Source organism: Atractosteus spatula, chromosome 10 (genome assembly GCF_055471065.1).
Source record: "Atractosteus spatula isolate fAtrSpa1 chromosome 10, fAtrSpa1.hap1, whole genome shotgun sequence".
Classification (NCBI taxonomy): Eukaryota; Metazoa; Chordata; class Actinopteri; order Semionotiformes; family Lepisosteidae; genus Atractosteus; species Atractosteus spatula.
This window is the reverse complement of record NC_142715.1, coordinates 27958899-27972766: the sequence shown is the minus strand read 5'-3', so window position 1 is coordinate 27972766 and position 13868 is coordinate 27958899. Positions and strand designations below refer to the sequence as shown.

At 53.0% G+C, this 13868-nt stretch overlaps 20 non-coding genes and 3 pseudogenes across 20 annotated transcripts; all 23 read left to right on the top strand.

The window, feature by feature from the left end:
* The first annotated feature begins 326 nt into the window (after positions 1 to 326).
* On the top strand, positions 327 to 445 carry LOC148827525 (5S ribosomal RNA). The gene has a single exon (XR_016092825.1). It is a non-coding gene; the product is annotated as a 5S ribosomal RNA (ribosomal RNA).
* A 456-nt stretch (positions 446 to 901) lies between these two features.
* On the top strand, positions 902 to 1020 carry LOC148827524 (5S ribosomal RNA). The gene has a single exon (XR_016092645.1). It is a non-coding gene; the product is annotated as a 5S ribosomal RNA (ribosomal RNA).
* Positions 1021 to 1557: 537 nt separating this feature from the next.
* Positions 1558 to 1676, top strand: LOC148827523 (5S ribosomal RNA; annotated as a pseudogene).
* Positions 1677 to 2132: 456 nt separating this feature from the next.
* On the top strand, positions 2133 to 2251 carry LOC148827522 (5S ribosomal RNA). Its single transcript, XR_016092644.1, has one exon. It is a non-coding gene; the product is annotated as a 5S ribosomal RNA (ribosomal RNA).
* Positions 2252 to 2707: 456 nt separating this feature from the next.
* LOC148827521 (5S ribosomal RNA) lies at positions 2708 to 2826 on the top strand. Its single transcript, XR_016092799.1, has one exon. It is a non-coding gene; the product is annotated as a 5S ribosomal RNA (ribosomal RNA).
* Positions 2827 to 3363: 537 nt separating this feature from the next.
* Positions 3364 to 3482, top strand: LOC148827520 (5S ribosomal RNA). Its single transcript, XR_016092643.1, has one exon. It is a non-coding gene; the product is annotated as a 5S ribosomal RNA (ribosomal RNA).
* A 456-nt stretch (positions 3483 to 3938) lies between these two features.
* LOC148827519 (5S ribosomal RNA) lies at positions 3939 to 4057 on the top strand. Its single transcript, XR_016092948.1, has one exon. It is a non-coding gene; the product is annotated as a 5S ribosomal RNA (ribosomal RNA).
* Positions 4058 to 4513: 456 nt separating this feature from the next.
* LOC148827518 (5S ribosomal RNA) lies at positions 4514 to 4632 on the top strand. The gene has a single exon (XR_016092642.1). It is a non-coding gene; the product is annotated as a 5S ribosomal RNA (ribosomal RNA).
* A 537-nt stretch (positions 4633 to 5169) lies between these two features.
* Positions 5170 to 5288, top strand: LOC148827517 (5S ribosomal RNA). Its single transcript, XR_016092641.1, has one exon. It is a non-coding gene; the product is annotated as a 5S ribosomal RNA (ribosomal RNA).
* A 537-nt stretch (positions 5289 to 5825) lies between these two features.
* On the top strand, positions 5826 to 5944 carry LOC148827516 (5S ribosomal RNA; annotated as a pseudogene).
* Positions 5945 to 6400: 456 nt separating this feature from the next.
* On the top strand, positions 6401 to 6519 carry LOC148827515 (5S ribosomal RNA). Its single transcript, XR_016092640.1, has one exon. It is a non-coding gene; the product is annotated as a 5S ribosomal RNA (ribosomal RNA).
* A 456-nt stretch (positions 6520 to 6975) lies between these two features.
* On the top strand, positions 6976 to 7094 carry LOC148827514 (5S ribosomal RNA). Its single transcript, XR_016092639.1, has one exon. It is a non-coding gene; the product is annotated as a 5S ribosomal RNA (ribosomal RNA).
* A 456-nt stretch (positions 7095 to 7550) lies between these two features.
* Positions 7551 to 7669, top strand: LOC148827513 (5S ribosomal RNA). The gene has a single exon (XR_016092638.1). It is a non-coding gene; the product is annotated as a 5S ribosomal RNA (ribosomal RNA).
* A 456-nt stretch (positions 7670 to 8125) lies between these two features.
* On the top strand, positions 8126 to 8244 carry LOC148827512 (5S ribosomal RNA). The gene has a single exon (XR_016093105.1). It is a non-coding gene; the product is annotated as a 5S ribosomal RNA (ribosomal RNA).
* Positions 8245 to 8700: 456 nt separating this feature from the next.
* LOC148827511 (5S ribosomal RNA) lies at positions 8701 to 8829 on the top strand (annotated as a pseudogene).
* Positions 8830 to 9285: 456 nt separating this feature from the next.
* LOC148827510 (5S ribosomal RNA) lies at positions 9286 to 9404 on the top strand. The gene has a single exon (XR_016092635.1). It is a non-coding gene; the product is annotated as a 5S ribosomal RNA (ribosomal RNA).
* A 456-nt stretch (positions 9405 to 9860) lies between these two features.
* Positions 9861 to 9979, top strand: LOC148827509 (5S ribosomal RNA). The gene has a single exon (XR_016092634.1). It is a non-coding gene; the product is annotated as a 5S ribosomal RNA (ribosomal RNA).
* Positions 9980 to 10435: 456 nt separating this feature from the next.
* Positions 10436 to 10554, top strand: LOC148827508 (5S ribosomal RNA). The gene has a single exon (XR_016092633.1). It is a non-coding gene; the product is annotated as a 5S ribosomal RNA (ribosomal RNA).
* A 456-nt stretch (positions 10555 to 11010) lies between these two features.
* On the top strand, positions 11011 to 11129 carry LOC148827507 (5S ribosomal RNA). Its single transcript, XR_016092632.1, has one exon. It is a non-coding gene; the product is annotated as a 5S ribosomal RNA (ribosomal RNA).
* A 537-nt stretch (positions 11130 to 11666) lies between these two features.
* On the top strand, positions 11667 to 11785 carry LOC148827506 (5S ribosomal RNA). Its single transcript, XR_016092631.1, has one exon. It is a non-coding gene; the product is annotated as a 5S ribosomal RNA (ribosomal RNA).
* A 537-nt stretch (positions 11786 to 12322) lies between these two features.
* Positions 12323 to 12441, top strand: LOC148827505 (5S ribosomal RNA). Its single transcript, XR_016092629.1, has one exon. It is a non-coding gene; the product is annotated as a 5S ribosomal RNA (ribosomal RNA).
* Positions 12442 to 12897: 456 nt separating this feature from the next.
* LOC148827504 (5S ribosomal RNA) lies at positions 12898 to 13016 on the top strand. The gene has a single exon (XR_016092628.1). It is a non-coding gene; the product is annotated as a 5S ribosomal RNA (ribosomal RNA).
* A 456-nt stretch (positions 13017 to 13472) lies between these two features.
* Positions 13473 to 13591, top strand: LOC148827503 (5S ribosomal RNA). The gene has a single exon (XR_016092627.1). It is a non-coding gene; the product is annotated as a 5S ribosomal RNA (ribosomal RNA).
* The last annotated feature ends 277 nt before the right edge of the window (positions 13592 to 13868 follow it).

Sequence of the window (13868 nt, the reverse complement as noted above, 5' to 3'; positions counted from 1 at the left end):
GCTTCGGCTGTGGAGACTTGTTCGGCTGGCGTTCGGGGAGTCGCGTTTTTCAGAATTGTATTGAGATCGTTTTCCACAGAGCTCAGATGTCAAAGCACAGCAGCAGCTCTCCACAGCGATCCTCTATAGCGCCCTTTCTCCCGCAGCTCCGTCCTCATTGGAAGGAAGCAAGAGTGAAAGGCTGAAGTGAAATAGAGCGGGGACGAAGGCAGTGCAGAGAGAGAACGTGGGAAGAAGAGAAAAACGCAAGGGAAAAAAAGCAGCGTCGTAAAAGAGGTGACGGAGCTGTCCTCTCTATAAGAAGGGTGCCAGCGAGCCTTGCTCTCGCTTACAGCCACACCCCCTTGAGCACGCCTGATCTCGTCTGATCTCGGAAGCTAAACAGGGATGGGCCTGGTTAGTACTTGGATGGGAGACCGCCTGGGAATACCAGGTGCTGTAAGCTTTTAAGCGCAGGAGGCGCCCTATCCCCGCTCGCTCGCTCATTCCCCTGTTCACACGTGCAGTGCGGCTTGTCCGTCTGTTTATTTGTCAGCTTTGGCGAGACACGGGTGCTTGTGTATTAGCGTGAGCGTTTTTTATTCTGATCATGAACAGTTTTACAAGTCCGCAAAGGATCGAGGAAAGGTTTATCGCCAGCTGAAAAGAGACACAGCGCTTCGGCTGTGGAGACTTGTTCGGCTGGCGTTCGGGGAGTCGCGTTTTTCAGAATTGTATTGAGATCGTTTTCCACAGAGCTCAGATGTCAAAGCACAGCAGCAGCTCTCCACAGCGATCCTCTATAGCGCCCTTTCTCCCGCAGCTCCGTCCTCATTGGAAGGAAGCAAGAAAAAAGCAGCGTCGTAAAAAAGGTGTCGGAGCTGTCCTCTCTATAAGAAGGGTGCCAGCGAGCCTTGCTCTCGCTTACGGCCACACCCCCTTGAGCACGCCTGATCTCGTCTGATCTCGGAAGCTAAACAGGGATGGGCCTGGTTAGTACTTGGATGGGAGACCGCCTGGGAATACCAGGTGCTGTAAGCTTTTAAGCGCAGGAGGCGCCCTATCCCCGCTCGCTCGCTCATTCCCCTGTTCACACGTGCAGTGCGGCTTGTCCGTCTGTTTATTTGTCAGCTTTGGCGAGACACGGGTGCTTGTGTATTAGCGTGAGCGTTTTTTATTCTGATCATGAACAGTTTTACAAGTCCGCAAAGGATCGAGGAAAGGTTTATCGCCAGCTGAAAAGAGACACAGCGCTTCGGCTGTGGAGACTTGTTCGGCTGGCGTTCGGGGAGTCGCGTTTTTCAGAATTGTATTGAGATCGTTTTCCACAGAGCTCAGATGTCAAAGCACAGCAGCAGCTCTCCACAGCGATCCTCTATAGCGCCCTTTCTCCCGCAGCTCCGTCCTCATTGGAAGGAAGCAAGAGTGAAAGGCTGAAGTGAAATAGAGCGGGGACGAAGGCAGTGAAGAGAGAGAACGTGGGAAGAAGAGAAAAACGCAAGGGAAAAAAAGCAGCGTCGTAAAAGAGGTGACGGAGCTGTCCTCTCTATAAGAAGGGTGCCAGCGAGCCTTGCCCTCGTTTACGGCCACACCCCCTTGAGCACGCCTGGTCTTGTCTGATCTCGGAAGCTAAACAGGGATGGGCCTGGTTAGTACTTGGATGGGAGACCGCCTGGGAATACCAGGTGCTGTAAGCTTTTAAGCGCAGGAGGCGCCCTATCCCCGCTCGCTCGCTCATTCCCCTGTTCACACGTGCAGTGCGGCTTGTCCGTCTGTTTATTTGTCAGCTTTGGCGAGACACGGGTGCTTGTGTATTAGCGTGAGCGTTTTTTATTCTGATCATGAACAGTTTTACAAGTCCGCAAAGGATCGAGGAAAGGTTTATCGCCAGCTGAAAAGAGACACAGCGCTTCGGCTGTGGAGACTTGTTCGGCTGGCGTTCGGGGAGTCGCGTTTTTCAGAATTGTATTGAGATCGTTTTCCACAGAGCTCAGATGTCAAAGCACAGCAGCAGCTCTCCACAGCGATCCTCTATAGCGCCCTTTCTCCCGCAGCTCCGTCCTCATTGGAAGGAAGCAAGAAAAAAGCAGCGTCGTAAAAGAGGTGACGGAGCTGTCCTCTCTATAAGAAGGGTGCCAGCGAGCCTTGCTCTCGCTTACGGCCACACCCCCTTGAGCACGCCTGATCTCGTCTGATCTCGGAAGCTAAACAGGGATGGGCCTGGTTAGTACTTGGATGGGAGACCGCCTGGGAATACCAGGTGCTGTAAGCTTTTAAGCGCAGGAGGCGCCCTATCCCCGCTCGCTCGCTCATTCCCCTGTTCACACGTGCAGTGCGGCTTGTCCGTCTGTTTATTTGTCAGCTTTGGCGAGACACGGGTGCTTGTGTATTAGCGTGAGCGTTTTTTATTCTGATCATGAACAGTTTTACAAGTCCGCAAAGGATCGAGGAAAGGTTTATCGCCAGCTGAAAAGAGACACAGCGCTTCGGCTGTGGAGACTTGTTCGGCTGGCGTTCGGGGAGTCGCGTTTTTCAGAATTGTATTGAGATCGTTTTCCACAGAGCTCAGATGTCAAAGCACAGCAGCAGCTCTCCACAGCGATCCTCTATAGCGCCCTTTCTCCCGCAGCTCCGTCCTCATTGGAAGGAAGCAAGAAAAAAGCAGCGTCGTAAAAGAGGTGACGGAGCTGTCCTCTCTATAAGAAGGGTGCCAGCGAGCCTTGCTCTCGCTTACGGCCACACCCCCTTGAGCACGCCTGATCTCGTCTGATCTCGGAAGCTAAACAGGGATGGGCCTGGTTAGTACTTGGATGGGAGACCGCCTGAGAATACCAGGTGCTGTAAGCTTTTAAGCGCAGGAGGCGCCCTATCCCCGCTCGCTCGCTCATTCCCCTGTTCACACGTGCAGTGCGGCTTGTCCGTCTGTTTATTTGTCAGCTTTGGCGAGACACGGGTGCTTGTGTATTAGCGTGAGCGTTTTTTATTCTGATCATGAACAGTTTTACAAGTCCGCAAAGGATCGAGGAAAGGTTTATCGCCAGCTGAAAAGAGACACAGCGCTTCGGCTGTGGAGACTTGTTCGGCTGGCGTTCGGGGAGTCGCGTTTTTCAGAATTGTATTGAGATCGTTTTCCACAGAGCTCAGATGTCAAAGCACAGCAGCAGCTCTCCACAGCGATCCTCTATAGCGCCCTTTCTCCCGCAGCTCCGTCCTCATTGGAAGGAAGCAAGAGTGAAAGGCTGAAGTGAAATAGAGCGGGGACGAAGGCAGTGAAGAGAGAGAACGTGGGAAGAAGAGAAAAACGCAAGGGAAAAAAAGCAGCGTCGTAAAAGAGGTGACGGAGCTGTCCTCTCTATAAGAAGGGTGCCAGCGAGCCTTGTTCTCGCTTACGGCCACACCCCCTTGAGCACGCCTGATCTCGTCTGATCTCGGAAGCTAAACAGGGATGGGCCTGGTTAGTACTTGGATGGGAGACCGCCTGGGAATACCAGGTGCTGTAAGCTTTTAAGCGCAGGAGGCGCCCTATCCCCGCTCGCTCGCTCATTCCCCTGTTCACACGTGCAGTGCGGCTTGTCCGTCTGTTTATTTGTCAGCTTTGGCGAGACACGGGTGCTTGTGTATTAGCGTGAGCGTTTTTTATTCTGATCATGAACAGTTTTACAAGTCCGCAAAGGATCGAGGAAAGGTTTATCGCCAGCTGAAAAGAGACACAGCGCTTCGGCTGTGGAGACTTGTTCGGCTGGCGTTCGGGGAGTCGCGTTTTTCAGAATTGTATTGAGATCGTTTTCCACAGAGCTCAGATGTCAAAGCACAGCAGCAGCTCTCCACAGCGATCCTCTATAGCGCCCTTTCTCCCGCAGCTCCGTCCTCATTGGAAGGAAGCAAGAAAAAAGCAGCGTCGTAAAAGAGGTGACGGAGCTGTCCTCTCTATAAGAAGGGTGCCAGCGAGCCTTGCTCTCGCTTACGGCCACACCCCCTTGAGCACGCCTGATCTCGTCTGATCTCGGAAGCTAAACAGGGATGGGCCTGGTTAGTACTTGGATGGGAGACCGCCTGGGAATGCCAGGTGCTGTAAGCTTTTAAGCGCAGGAGGCGCCCTATCCCCGCTCGCTCGCTCATTCCCCTGTTCACACGTGCAGTGCGGCTTGTCCGTCTGTTTATTTGTCAGCTTTGGCGAGACACGGGTGCTTGTGTATTAGCGTGAGCGTTTTTTATTCTGATCATGAACAGTTTTACAAGTCCGCAAAGGATCGAGGAAAGGTTTATCGCCAGCTGAAAAGAGACACAGCGCTTCGGCTGTGGAGACTTGTTCGGCTGGCGTTCGGGGAGTCGCGTTTTTCAGAATTGTATTGAGATCGTTTTCCACAGAGCTCAGATGTCAAAGCACAGCAGCAGCTCTCCACAGCGATCCTCTATAGCGCCCTTTCTCCCGCAGCTCCGTCCTCATTGGAAGGAAGCAAGAAAAAAGCAGCGTCGTAAAAGAGGTGACGGAGCTGTCCTCTCTATAAGAAGGGTGCCAGCGAGCCTTGCTCTCGCTTACGGCCACACCCCCTTGAGCACGCCTGATCTCGTCTGATCTCGGAAGCTAAACAGGGATGGGCCTGGTTAGTACTTGGATGGGAGACCGCCTGGGAATACCAGGTGCTGTAAGCTTTTAAGCGCAGGAGGCGCCCTATCCCCGCTCGCTCGCTCATTCCCCTGTTCACACGTGCAGTGCGGCTTGTCCGTCTGTTTATTTGTCAGCTTTGGCGAGACACGGGTGCTTGTGTATTAGCGTGAGCGTTTTTTATTCTGATCATGAACAGTTTTACAAGTCCGCAAAGGATCGAGGAAAGGTTTATCGCCAGCTGAAAAGAGACACAGCGCTTCGGCTGTGGAGACTTGTTCGGCTGGCGTTCGGGGAGTCGCGTTTTTCAGAATTGTATTGAGATCGTTTTCCACAGAGCTCAGATGTCAAAGCACAGCAGCAGCTCTCCACAGCGATCCTCTATAGCGCCCTTTCTCCCGCAGCTCCGTCCTCATTGGAAGGAAGCAAGAGTGAAAGGCTGAAGTGAAATAGAGCGGGGACGAAGGCAGTGAAGAGAGAGAACGTGGGAAGAAGAGAAAAACGCAAGGGAAAAAAAGCAGCGTCGTAAAAGAGGTGACGGAGCTGTCCTCTCTATAAGAAGGGTGCCAGCGAGCCTTGCTCTCGCTTACGGCCACACCCCCTTGAGCACGCCTGATCTCGTCTGATCTCGGAAGCTAAACAGGGATGGGCCTGGTTAGTACTTGGATGGGAGACCGCCTGGGAATACCAGGTGCTGTAAGCTTTTAAGCGCAGGAGGCGCCCTATCCCCGCTCGCTCGCCCATTCCCCTGTTCACACGTGCAGTGCGGCTTGTCCGTCTGTTTATTTGTCAGCTTTGGCGAGACACGGGTGCTTGTGTATTAGCGTGAGCGTTTTTTATTCTGATCATGAACAGTTTTACAAGTCCGCAAAGGATCGAGGAAAGGTTTATCGCCAGCTGAAAAGAGACACAGCGCTTCGGCTGTGGAGACTTGTTCGGCTGGCGTTCGGGGAGTCGCGTTTTTCAGAATTGTATTGAGATCGTTTTCCACAGAGCTCAGATGTCAAAGCACAGCAGCAGCTCTCCACAGCGATCCTCTATAGCGCCCTTTCTCCCGCAGCTCCGTCCTCATTGGAAGGAAGCAAGAGTGAAAGGCTGAAGTGAAATAGAGCGGGGACGAAGGCAGTGAAGAGAGAGAACGTGGGAAGAAGAGAAAAACGCAAGGGAAAAAAAGCAGCGTCGTAAAAGAGGTGACGAAGCTGTCTTCTCTATAAGAAGGGTGCCAGCGAGCCTTGCTCTCGCTTACGGCCACACCCCCTTGAGCACGCCTGATCTCGTCTGATCTCGGAAGCTAAACAGGGATAGGCCTGGTTAGTACTTGGATGGGAGACCGCCTGGGAATACCAGGTGCTGTAAGCTTTTAAGCGCAGGAGGCGCCCTATCCCCGCTCGCTCGCTCATTCCCCTGTTCACACGTGCAGTGCGGCTTGTCCGTCTGTTTATTTGTCAGCTTTGGCGAGACACGGGTGCTTGTGTATTAGCGTGAGCGTTTTTTATTCTGATCATGAACAGTTTTACAAGTCCGCAAAGGATCGAGGAAAGGTTTATCGCCAGCTGAAAAGAGACACAGCGCTTCGGCTGTGGAGACTTGTTCGGCTGGCGTTCGGGGAGTCGCGTTTTTCAGAATTGTATTGAGATCGTTTTCCACAGAGCTCAGATGTCAAAGCACAGCAGCAGCTCTCCACAGCGATCCTCTATAGCGCCCTTTCTCCCGCAGCTCCGTCCTCATTGGAAGGAAGCAAGAAAAAAGCAGCGTCGTAAAAGAGGTGACGGAGCTGTCCTCTCTATAAGAAGGGTGCCAGCGAGCCTTGCTCTCGCTTACGGCCACACCCCCTTGAGCACGCCTGATCTCGTCTGATCTCGGAAGCTAAACAGGGATGGGCCTGGTTAGTACTTGGATGGGAGACCGCCTGGGAATACCAGGTGCTGTAAGCTTTTAAGCGCAGGAGGCGCCCTATCCCCGCTCGCTCGCTCATTCCCCTGTTCACACGTGCAGTGCGGCTTGTCCGTCTGTTTATTTGTCAGCTTTGGCGAGACACGGGTGCTTGTGTATTAGCGTGAGCGTTTTTTATTCTGATCATGAACAGTTTTACAAGTCCGCAAAGGATCGAGGAAAGGTTTATCGCCAGCTGAAAAGAGACACAGCGCTTCGGCTGTGGAGACTTGTTCGGCTGGCGTTCGGGGAGTCGCGTTTTTCAGAATTGTATTGAGATCGTTTTCCACAGAGCTCAGATGTCAAAGCACAGCAGCAGCTCTCCACAGCGATCCTCTATAGCGCCCTTTCTCCCGCAGCTCCGTCCTCATTGGAAGGAAGCAAGAAAAAAGCAGCGTCGTAAAAGAGGTGACGGAGCTGTCCTCTCTATAAGAAGGGTGCCAGCGAGCCTTGCTCTCGCTTACGGCCACACCCCCTTGAGCACGCCTGATCTCGTCTGATCTCGGAAGCTAAACAGGGATGGGCCTGGTTAGTACTTGGATGGGAGACCGCCTGGGAATACCAGGTGCTGTAAGCTTTTAAGCGCAGGAGGCGCCCTATCCCCGCTCGCTCGCTCATTCCCCTGTTCACACGTGCAGTGCGGCTTGTCCGTCTGTTTATTTGTCAGCTTTGGCGAGACACGGGTGCTTGTGTATTAGCGTGAGCGTTTTTTATTCTGATCATGAACAGTTTTACAAGTCCGCAAAGGATCGAGGAAAGGTTTATCGCCAGCTGAAAAGAGACACAGCGCTTCGGCTGTGGAGACTTGTTCGGCTGGCGTTCGGGGAGTCGCGTTTTTCAGAATTGTATTGAGATCGTTTTCCACAGAGCTCAGATGTCAAAGCACAGCAGCAGCTCTCCACAGCGATCCTCTATAGCGCCCTTTCTCCCGCAGCTCCGTCCTCATTGGAAGGAAGCAAGAAAAAAGCAGCGTCGTAAAAGAGGTGACGGAGCTGTCCTCTCTATAAGAAGGGTGCCAGCGAGCCTTGCTCTCGCTTACGGCCACACCCCCTTGAGCACGCCTGATCTCGTCTGATCTCGGAAGCTAAACAGGGATGGGCCTGGTTAGTACTTGGATGGGAGACCGCCTGGGAATACCAGGTGCTGTAAGCTTTTAAGCGCAGGAGGCGCCCTATCCCCGCTCGCACGCTCATTCCCCTGTTCACACGTGCAGTGCGGCTTGTCCGTCTGTTTATTTGTCAGCTTTGGCGAGACACGGGTGCTTGTGTATTAGCGTGAGCGTTTTTTATTCTGATCATGAACAGTTTTACAAGTCCGCAAAGGATCGAGGAAAGGTTTATCGCCAGCTGAAAAGAGACACAGCGCTTCGGCTGTGGAGACTTGTTCGGCTGGCGTTCGGGGAGTCGCGTTTTTCAGAATTGTATTGAGATCGTTTTCCACAGAGCTCAGATGTCAAAGCACAGCAGCAGCTCTCCACAGCGATCCTCTATAGCGCCCTTTCTCCCGCAGCTCCGTCCTCATTGGAAGGAAGCAAGAAAAAAGCAGCGTCGTAAAAGAGGTGACGGAGCTGTCCTCTCTATAAGAAGGGTGCCAGCGAGCCTTGCTCTCGCTTACGGCCACACCCCCTTGAGCACACCTGATCTCGTCTGATCTCGGAAGCTAAACAGGGATGGGCCTGGTTAGTACTTGGATGGGAGACCGCCTGGGAATACCAGGTGCTGTAAGCTTTTAAGCGCAGGAGGCGCCCTATCCCCGCTCGCTCGCTCATTCCCCTGTTCACACGTGCAGTGCGGCTTGTCCGTCTGTTTATTTGTCAGCTTTGGCGAGACACGGGTGCTTGTGTATTAGCGTGAGCGTTTTTTATTCTGATCATGAACAGTTTTACAAGTCCGCAAAGGATCGAGGAAAGGTTTCTCGCCAGCTGAAAAGAGACACAGCGCTTCGGCTGTGGAGACTTGTTCGGCTGGCGTTCGGGGAGTCGCGTTTTTCAGAATTGTATTGAGATCGTTTTCCACAGAGCTCAGATGTCAAAGCACAGCAGCAGCTCTCCACAGCGATCCTCTATAGCGCCCTTTCTCCCGCAGCTCCGTCCTCATTGGAAGGAAGCAAGAAAAAAGCAGCGTCGTAAAAGAGGTGACGGAGCTGTCCTCTCTATAAGAAGGGTGCCAGCGAGCCTTGCTCTCGCTTACGGCCACACCCCCTTGAGCACGCCTGATCTCGTCTGATCTCGTCTGATCTCGGAAGCTAAACAGGGATGGGCCTGGTTAGTACTTGGATGGGAGACCGCCTGGGAATACCAGGTGCTGTAAGCTTTTAAGCGCAGGAGGCGCCCTATCCCCGCTCGCTCGCTCATTCCCCTGTTCACACGTGCAGTGCGGCTTGTCCGTCTGTTTATTTGTCAGCTTTGGCGAGACACGGGTGCTTGTGTATTAGCGTGAGCGTTTTTTATTCTGATCATGAACAGTTTTACAAGTCCGCAAAGGATCGAGGAAAGGTTTCTCGCCAGCTGAAAAGAGACACAGCGCTTCGGCTGTGGAGACTTGTTCGGCTGGCGTTCGGGGAGTCGCGTTTTTCAGAATTGTATTGAGATCGTTTTCCACAGAGCTCAGATGTCAAAGCACAGCAGCAGCTCTCCACAGCGATCCTCTATAGCGCCCTTTCTCCCGCAGCTCCGTCCTCATTGGAAGGAAGCAAGAAAAAAGCAGCGTCGTAAAAGAGGTGACGGAGCTGTCCTCTCTATAAGAAGGGTGCCAGCGAGCCTTGCTCTCGCTTACGGCCACACCCCCTTGAGCACGCCTGATCTCGTCTGATCTCGGAAGCTAAACAGGGATGGGCCTGGTTAGTACTTGGATGGGAGACCGCCTGGGAATACCAGGTGCTGTAAGCTTTTAAGCGCAGGAGGCGCCCTATCCCCGCTCGCTCGCTCATTCCCCTGTTCACACGTGCAGTGCGGCTTGTCCGTCTGTTTATTTGTCAGCTTTGGCGAGACACGGGTGCTTGTGTATTAGCGTGAGCGTTTTTTATTCTGATCATGAACAGTTTTACAAGTCCGCAAAGGATCGAGGAAAGGTTTATCGCCAGCTGAAAAGAGACACAGCGCTTCGGCTGTGGAGACTTGTTCGGCTGGCGTTCGGGGAGTCGCGTTTTTCAGAATTGTATTGAGATCGTTTTCCACAGAGCTCAGATGTCAAAGCACAGCAGCAGCTCTCCACAGCGATCCTCTATAGCGCCCTTTCTCCCGCAGCTCCGTCCTCATTGGAAGGAAGCAAGAAAAAAGCAGCGTCGTAAAAGAGGTGACGGAGCTGTCCTCTCTATAAGAAGGGTGCCAGCGAGCCTTGCTCTCGCTTACGGCCACACCCCCTTGAGCACGCCTGATCTCGTCTGATCTCGGAAGCTAAACAGGGATGGGCCTGGTTAGTACTTGGATGGGAGACCGCCTGGGAATACCAGGTGCTGTAAGCTTTTAAGCGCAGGAGGCGCCCTATCCCCGCTCGCTCGCTCATTCCCCTGTTCACACGTGCAGTGCGGCTTGTCCGTCTGTTTATTTGTCAGCTTTGGCGAGACACGGGTGCTTGTGTATTAGCGTGAGCGTTTTTTATTCTGATCATGAACAGTTTTACAAGTCCGCAAAGGATCGAGGAAAGGTTTATCGCCAGCTGAAAAGAGACACAGCGCTTCGGCTGTGGAGACTTGTTCGGCTGGCGTTCGGGGAGTCGCGTTTTTCAGAATTGTATTGAGATCGTTTTCCACAGAGCTCAGATGTCAAAGCACAGCAGCAGCTCTCCACAGCGATCCTCTATAGCGCCCTTTCTCCCGCAGCTCCGTCCTCATTGGAAGGAAGCAAGAAAAAAGCAGCGTCGTAAAAGAGGTGACGGAGCTGTCCTCTCTATAAGAAGGGTGCCAGCGAGCCTTGCTCTCGCTTACGGCCACACCCCCTTGAGCACGCCTGATCTCGTCTGATCTCGGAAGCTAAACAGGGATGGGCCTGGTTAGTACTTGGATGGGAGACCGCCTGGGAATACCAGGTGCTGTAAGCTTTTAAGCGCAGGAGGCGCCCTATCCCCGCTCGCTCGCTCATTCCCCTGTTCACACGTGCAGTGCGGCTTGTCCGTCTGTTTATTTGTCAGCTTTGGCGAGACACGGGTGCTTGTGTATTAGCGTGAGCGTTTTTTATTCTGATCATGAACAGTTTTACAAGTCCGCAAAGGATCGAGGAAAGGTTTATCGCCAGCTGAAAAGAGACACAGCGCTTCGGCTGTGGAGACTTGTTCGGCTGGCGTTCGGGGAGTCGCGTTTTTCAGAATTGTATTGAGATCGTTTTCCACAGAGCTCAGATGTCAAAGCACAGCAGCAGCTCTCCACAGCGATCCTCTATAGCGCCCTTTCTCCCGCAGCTCCGTCCTCATTGGAAGGAAGCAAGAAAAAAGCAGCGTCGTAAAAGAGGTGACGGAGCTGTCCTCTCTATAAGAAGGGTGCCAGCGAGCCTTGCTGTCGCTTACGGCCACACCCCCTTGAGCACGCCTGATCTCGTCTGATCTCGGAAGCTAAACAGGGATGGGCCTGGTTAGTACTTGGATGGGAGACCGCCTGGGAATACCAGGTGCTGTAAGCTTTTAAGCGCAGGAGGCGCCCTATCCCCGCTCGCTCGCTCATTCCCCTGTTCACACGTGCAGTGCGGCTTGTCCGTCTGTTTATTTGTCAGCTTTGGCGAGACACGGGTGCTTGTGTATTAGCGTGAGCGTTTTTTATTCTGATCATGAACAGTTTTACAAGTCCGCAAAGGATCGAGGAAAGGTTTATCGCCAGCTGAAAAGAGACACAGCGCTTCGGCTGTGGAGACTTGTTCGGCTGGCGTTCGGGGAGTCGCGTTTTTCAGAATTGTATTGAGATCGTTTTCCACAGAGCTCAGATGTCAAAGCACAGCAGCAGCTCTCCACAGCGATCCTCTATAGCGCCCTTTCTCCCGCAGCTCCATCCTCATTGGAAGGAAGCAAGAGTGAAAGGCTGAAGTGAAATAGAGCGGGGACGAAGGTAGTGAAGAGAGAGAACGTGGGAAGAAGAGAAAAACGCAAGGGAAAAAAAGCAGCGTCGTAAAAGAGGTGACGGAGCTGTCCTCTCTATAAGAAGGGTGCCAGCGAGCCTTGCTCTCGCTTACGGCCACACCCCCTTGAGCACGCCTGATCTCGTCTGATCTCGGAAGCTAAACAGGGATGGGCCTGGTTAGTACTTGGATGGGAGACCGCCTGGGAATACCAGGTGCTGTAAGCTTTTAAGCGCAGGAGGCGCCCTATCCCCGCTCGCTCGCTCATTCCCCTGTTCACACGTGCAGTGCGGCTTGTCCGTCTGTTTATTTGTCAGCTTTGGCGAGACACGGGTGCTTGTGTATTAGCGTGAGCGTTTTTTATTCTGATCATGAACAGTTTTACAAGTCCGCAAAGGATCGAGGAAAGGTTAATCGCCAGCTGAAAAGAGACACAGCGCTTCGGCTGTGGAGACTTGTTCGGCTGGCGTTCGGGGAGTCGCGTTTTTCAGAATTGTATTGAGATCGTTTTCCACAGAGCTCAGATGTCAAAGCACAGCAGCAGCTCTCCACAGCGATCCTCTATAGCGCCCTTTCTCCCGCAGCTCCGTCCTCATTGGAAGGAAGCAAGAGTGAAAGGCTGAAGTGAAATAGAGCGGGGACGAAGGCAGTGAAGAGAGAGAACGTGGGAAGAAGAGAAAAACGCAAGGGAAAAAAAGCAGCGTCGTAAAAGAGGTGACGGAGCTGTCCTCTCTATAAGAAGGGTGCCAGCGAGCCTTGCTCTTGCTTACGGCCACACCCCCTTGAGCACGCCTGATCTCGTCTGATCTCGGAAGCTAAACAGGGATGGGCCTGGTTAGTACTTGGATGGGAGACCGCCTGGGAATACCAGGTGCTGTAAGCTTTTAAGCGCAGGAGGCGCCCTATCCCCGCTCGCTCGCTCATTCCCCTGTTCACACGTGCAGTGCGGCTTGTCCGTCTGTTTATTTGTCAGCTTTGGCGAGACACGGGTGCTTGTGTATTAGCGTGAGCGTTTTTTATTCTGATCATGAACAGTTTTACAAGTCCGCAAAGGATCGAGGAAAGGTTTATCGCCAGCTGAAAAGAGACACAGCGCTTCGGCTGTGGAGACTTGTTCGGCTGGCGTTCGGGGAGTCGCGTTTTTCAGAATTGTATTGAGATCGTTTTCCACAGAGCTCAGATGTCAAAGCACAGCAGCAGCTCTCCACAGCGATCCTCTATAGCGCCCTTTCTCCCGCAGCTCCGTCCTCTTTGGAAGGAAGCAAGAAAAAAGCAGCGTCGTAAAAGAGGTGACGGAGCTGTCCTCTCTATAAGAAGGGTGCCAGCGAGCCTTGCTCTTGCTTACGGCCACACCCCCTTGAGCACGCCTGATCTCGTCTGATCTCGGAAGCTAAACAGGGATGGGCCTGGTTAGTACTTGGATGGGAGACCGCCTGGGAATACCAGGTGCTGTAAGCTTTTAAGCGCAGGAGGCGCCCTATCCCCGCTCGCTCGCTCATTCCCCTGTTCACACGTGCAGTGCGGCTTGTCCGTCTGTTTATTTGTCAGCTTTGGCGAGACACGGGTGCTTGTGTATTAGCGTGAGCGTTTTTTATTCTGATCATGAACAGTTTTACAAGTCCGCAAAGGATCGAGGAAAGGTTTATCGCCAGCTGAAAAGAGACACAGCGCTTCGGCTGTGGAGACTTGTTCGGCTGGCGTTCGGGGAGTCGCGTTTTTCAGAATTGTATTGAGATCGTTTTCCACAGAGCTCAGATGTCAAAGCACAGCAGCAGCTCTCCACAGCGATCCTCTATAGCGCCCTTTCTCCCGCAGCTCCGTCCTCATTGGAAGGAAGCAAGAAAAAAGCAGCGTCGTAAAAGAGGTGACGGAGCTGTCCTCTCTATAAGAAGGGTGCCAGCGAGCCTTGCTCTCGCTTACGGCCACACCCCCTTGAGCACGCCTGATCTCGTCTGATCTCGGAAGCTAAACAGGGATGGGCCTGGTTAGTACTTGGATGGGAGACCGCCTGGGAATACCAGGTGCTGTAAGCTTTTAAGCGCAGGAGGCGCCCTATCCCCGCTCGCTCGCTCATTCCCCTGTTCACACGTGCAGTGCGGCTTGTCCGTCTGTTTATTTGTCAGCTTTGGCGAGACACGGGTGCTTGTGTATTAGCGTGAGCGTTTTTTATTCTGATCATGAACAGTTTTACAAGTCCGCAAAGGATCGAGGAAAGGTTTATCGCCAGCTGAAAAGAGACACAGCGCTTCGGCTGTGGAGACTTGTTCGGCTGGCGTTCGGGGAGTCGCGTTTTTCAGAATTGTATTGAGA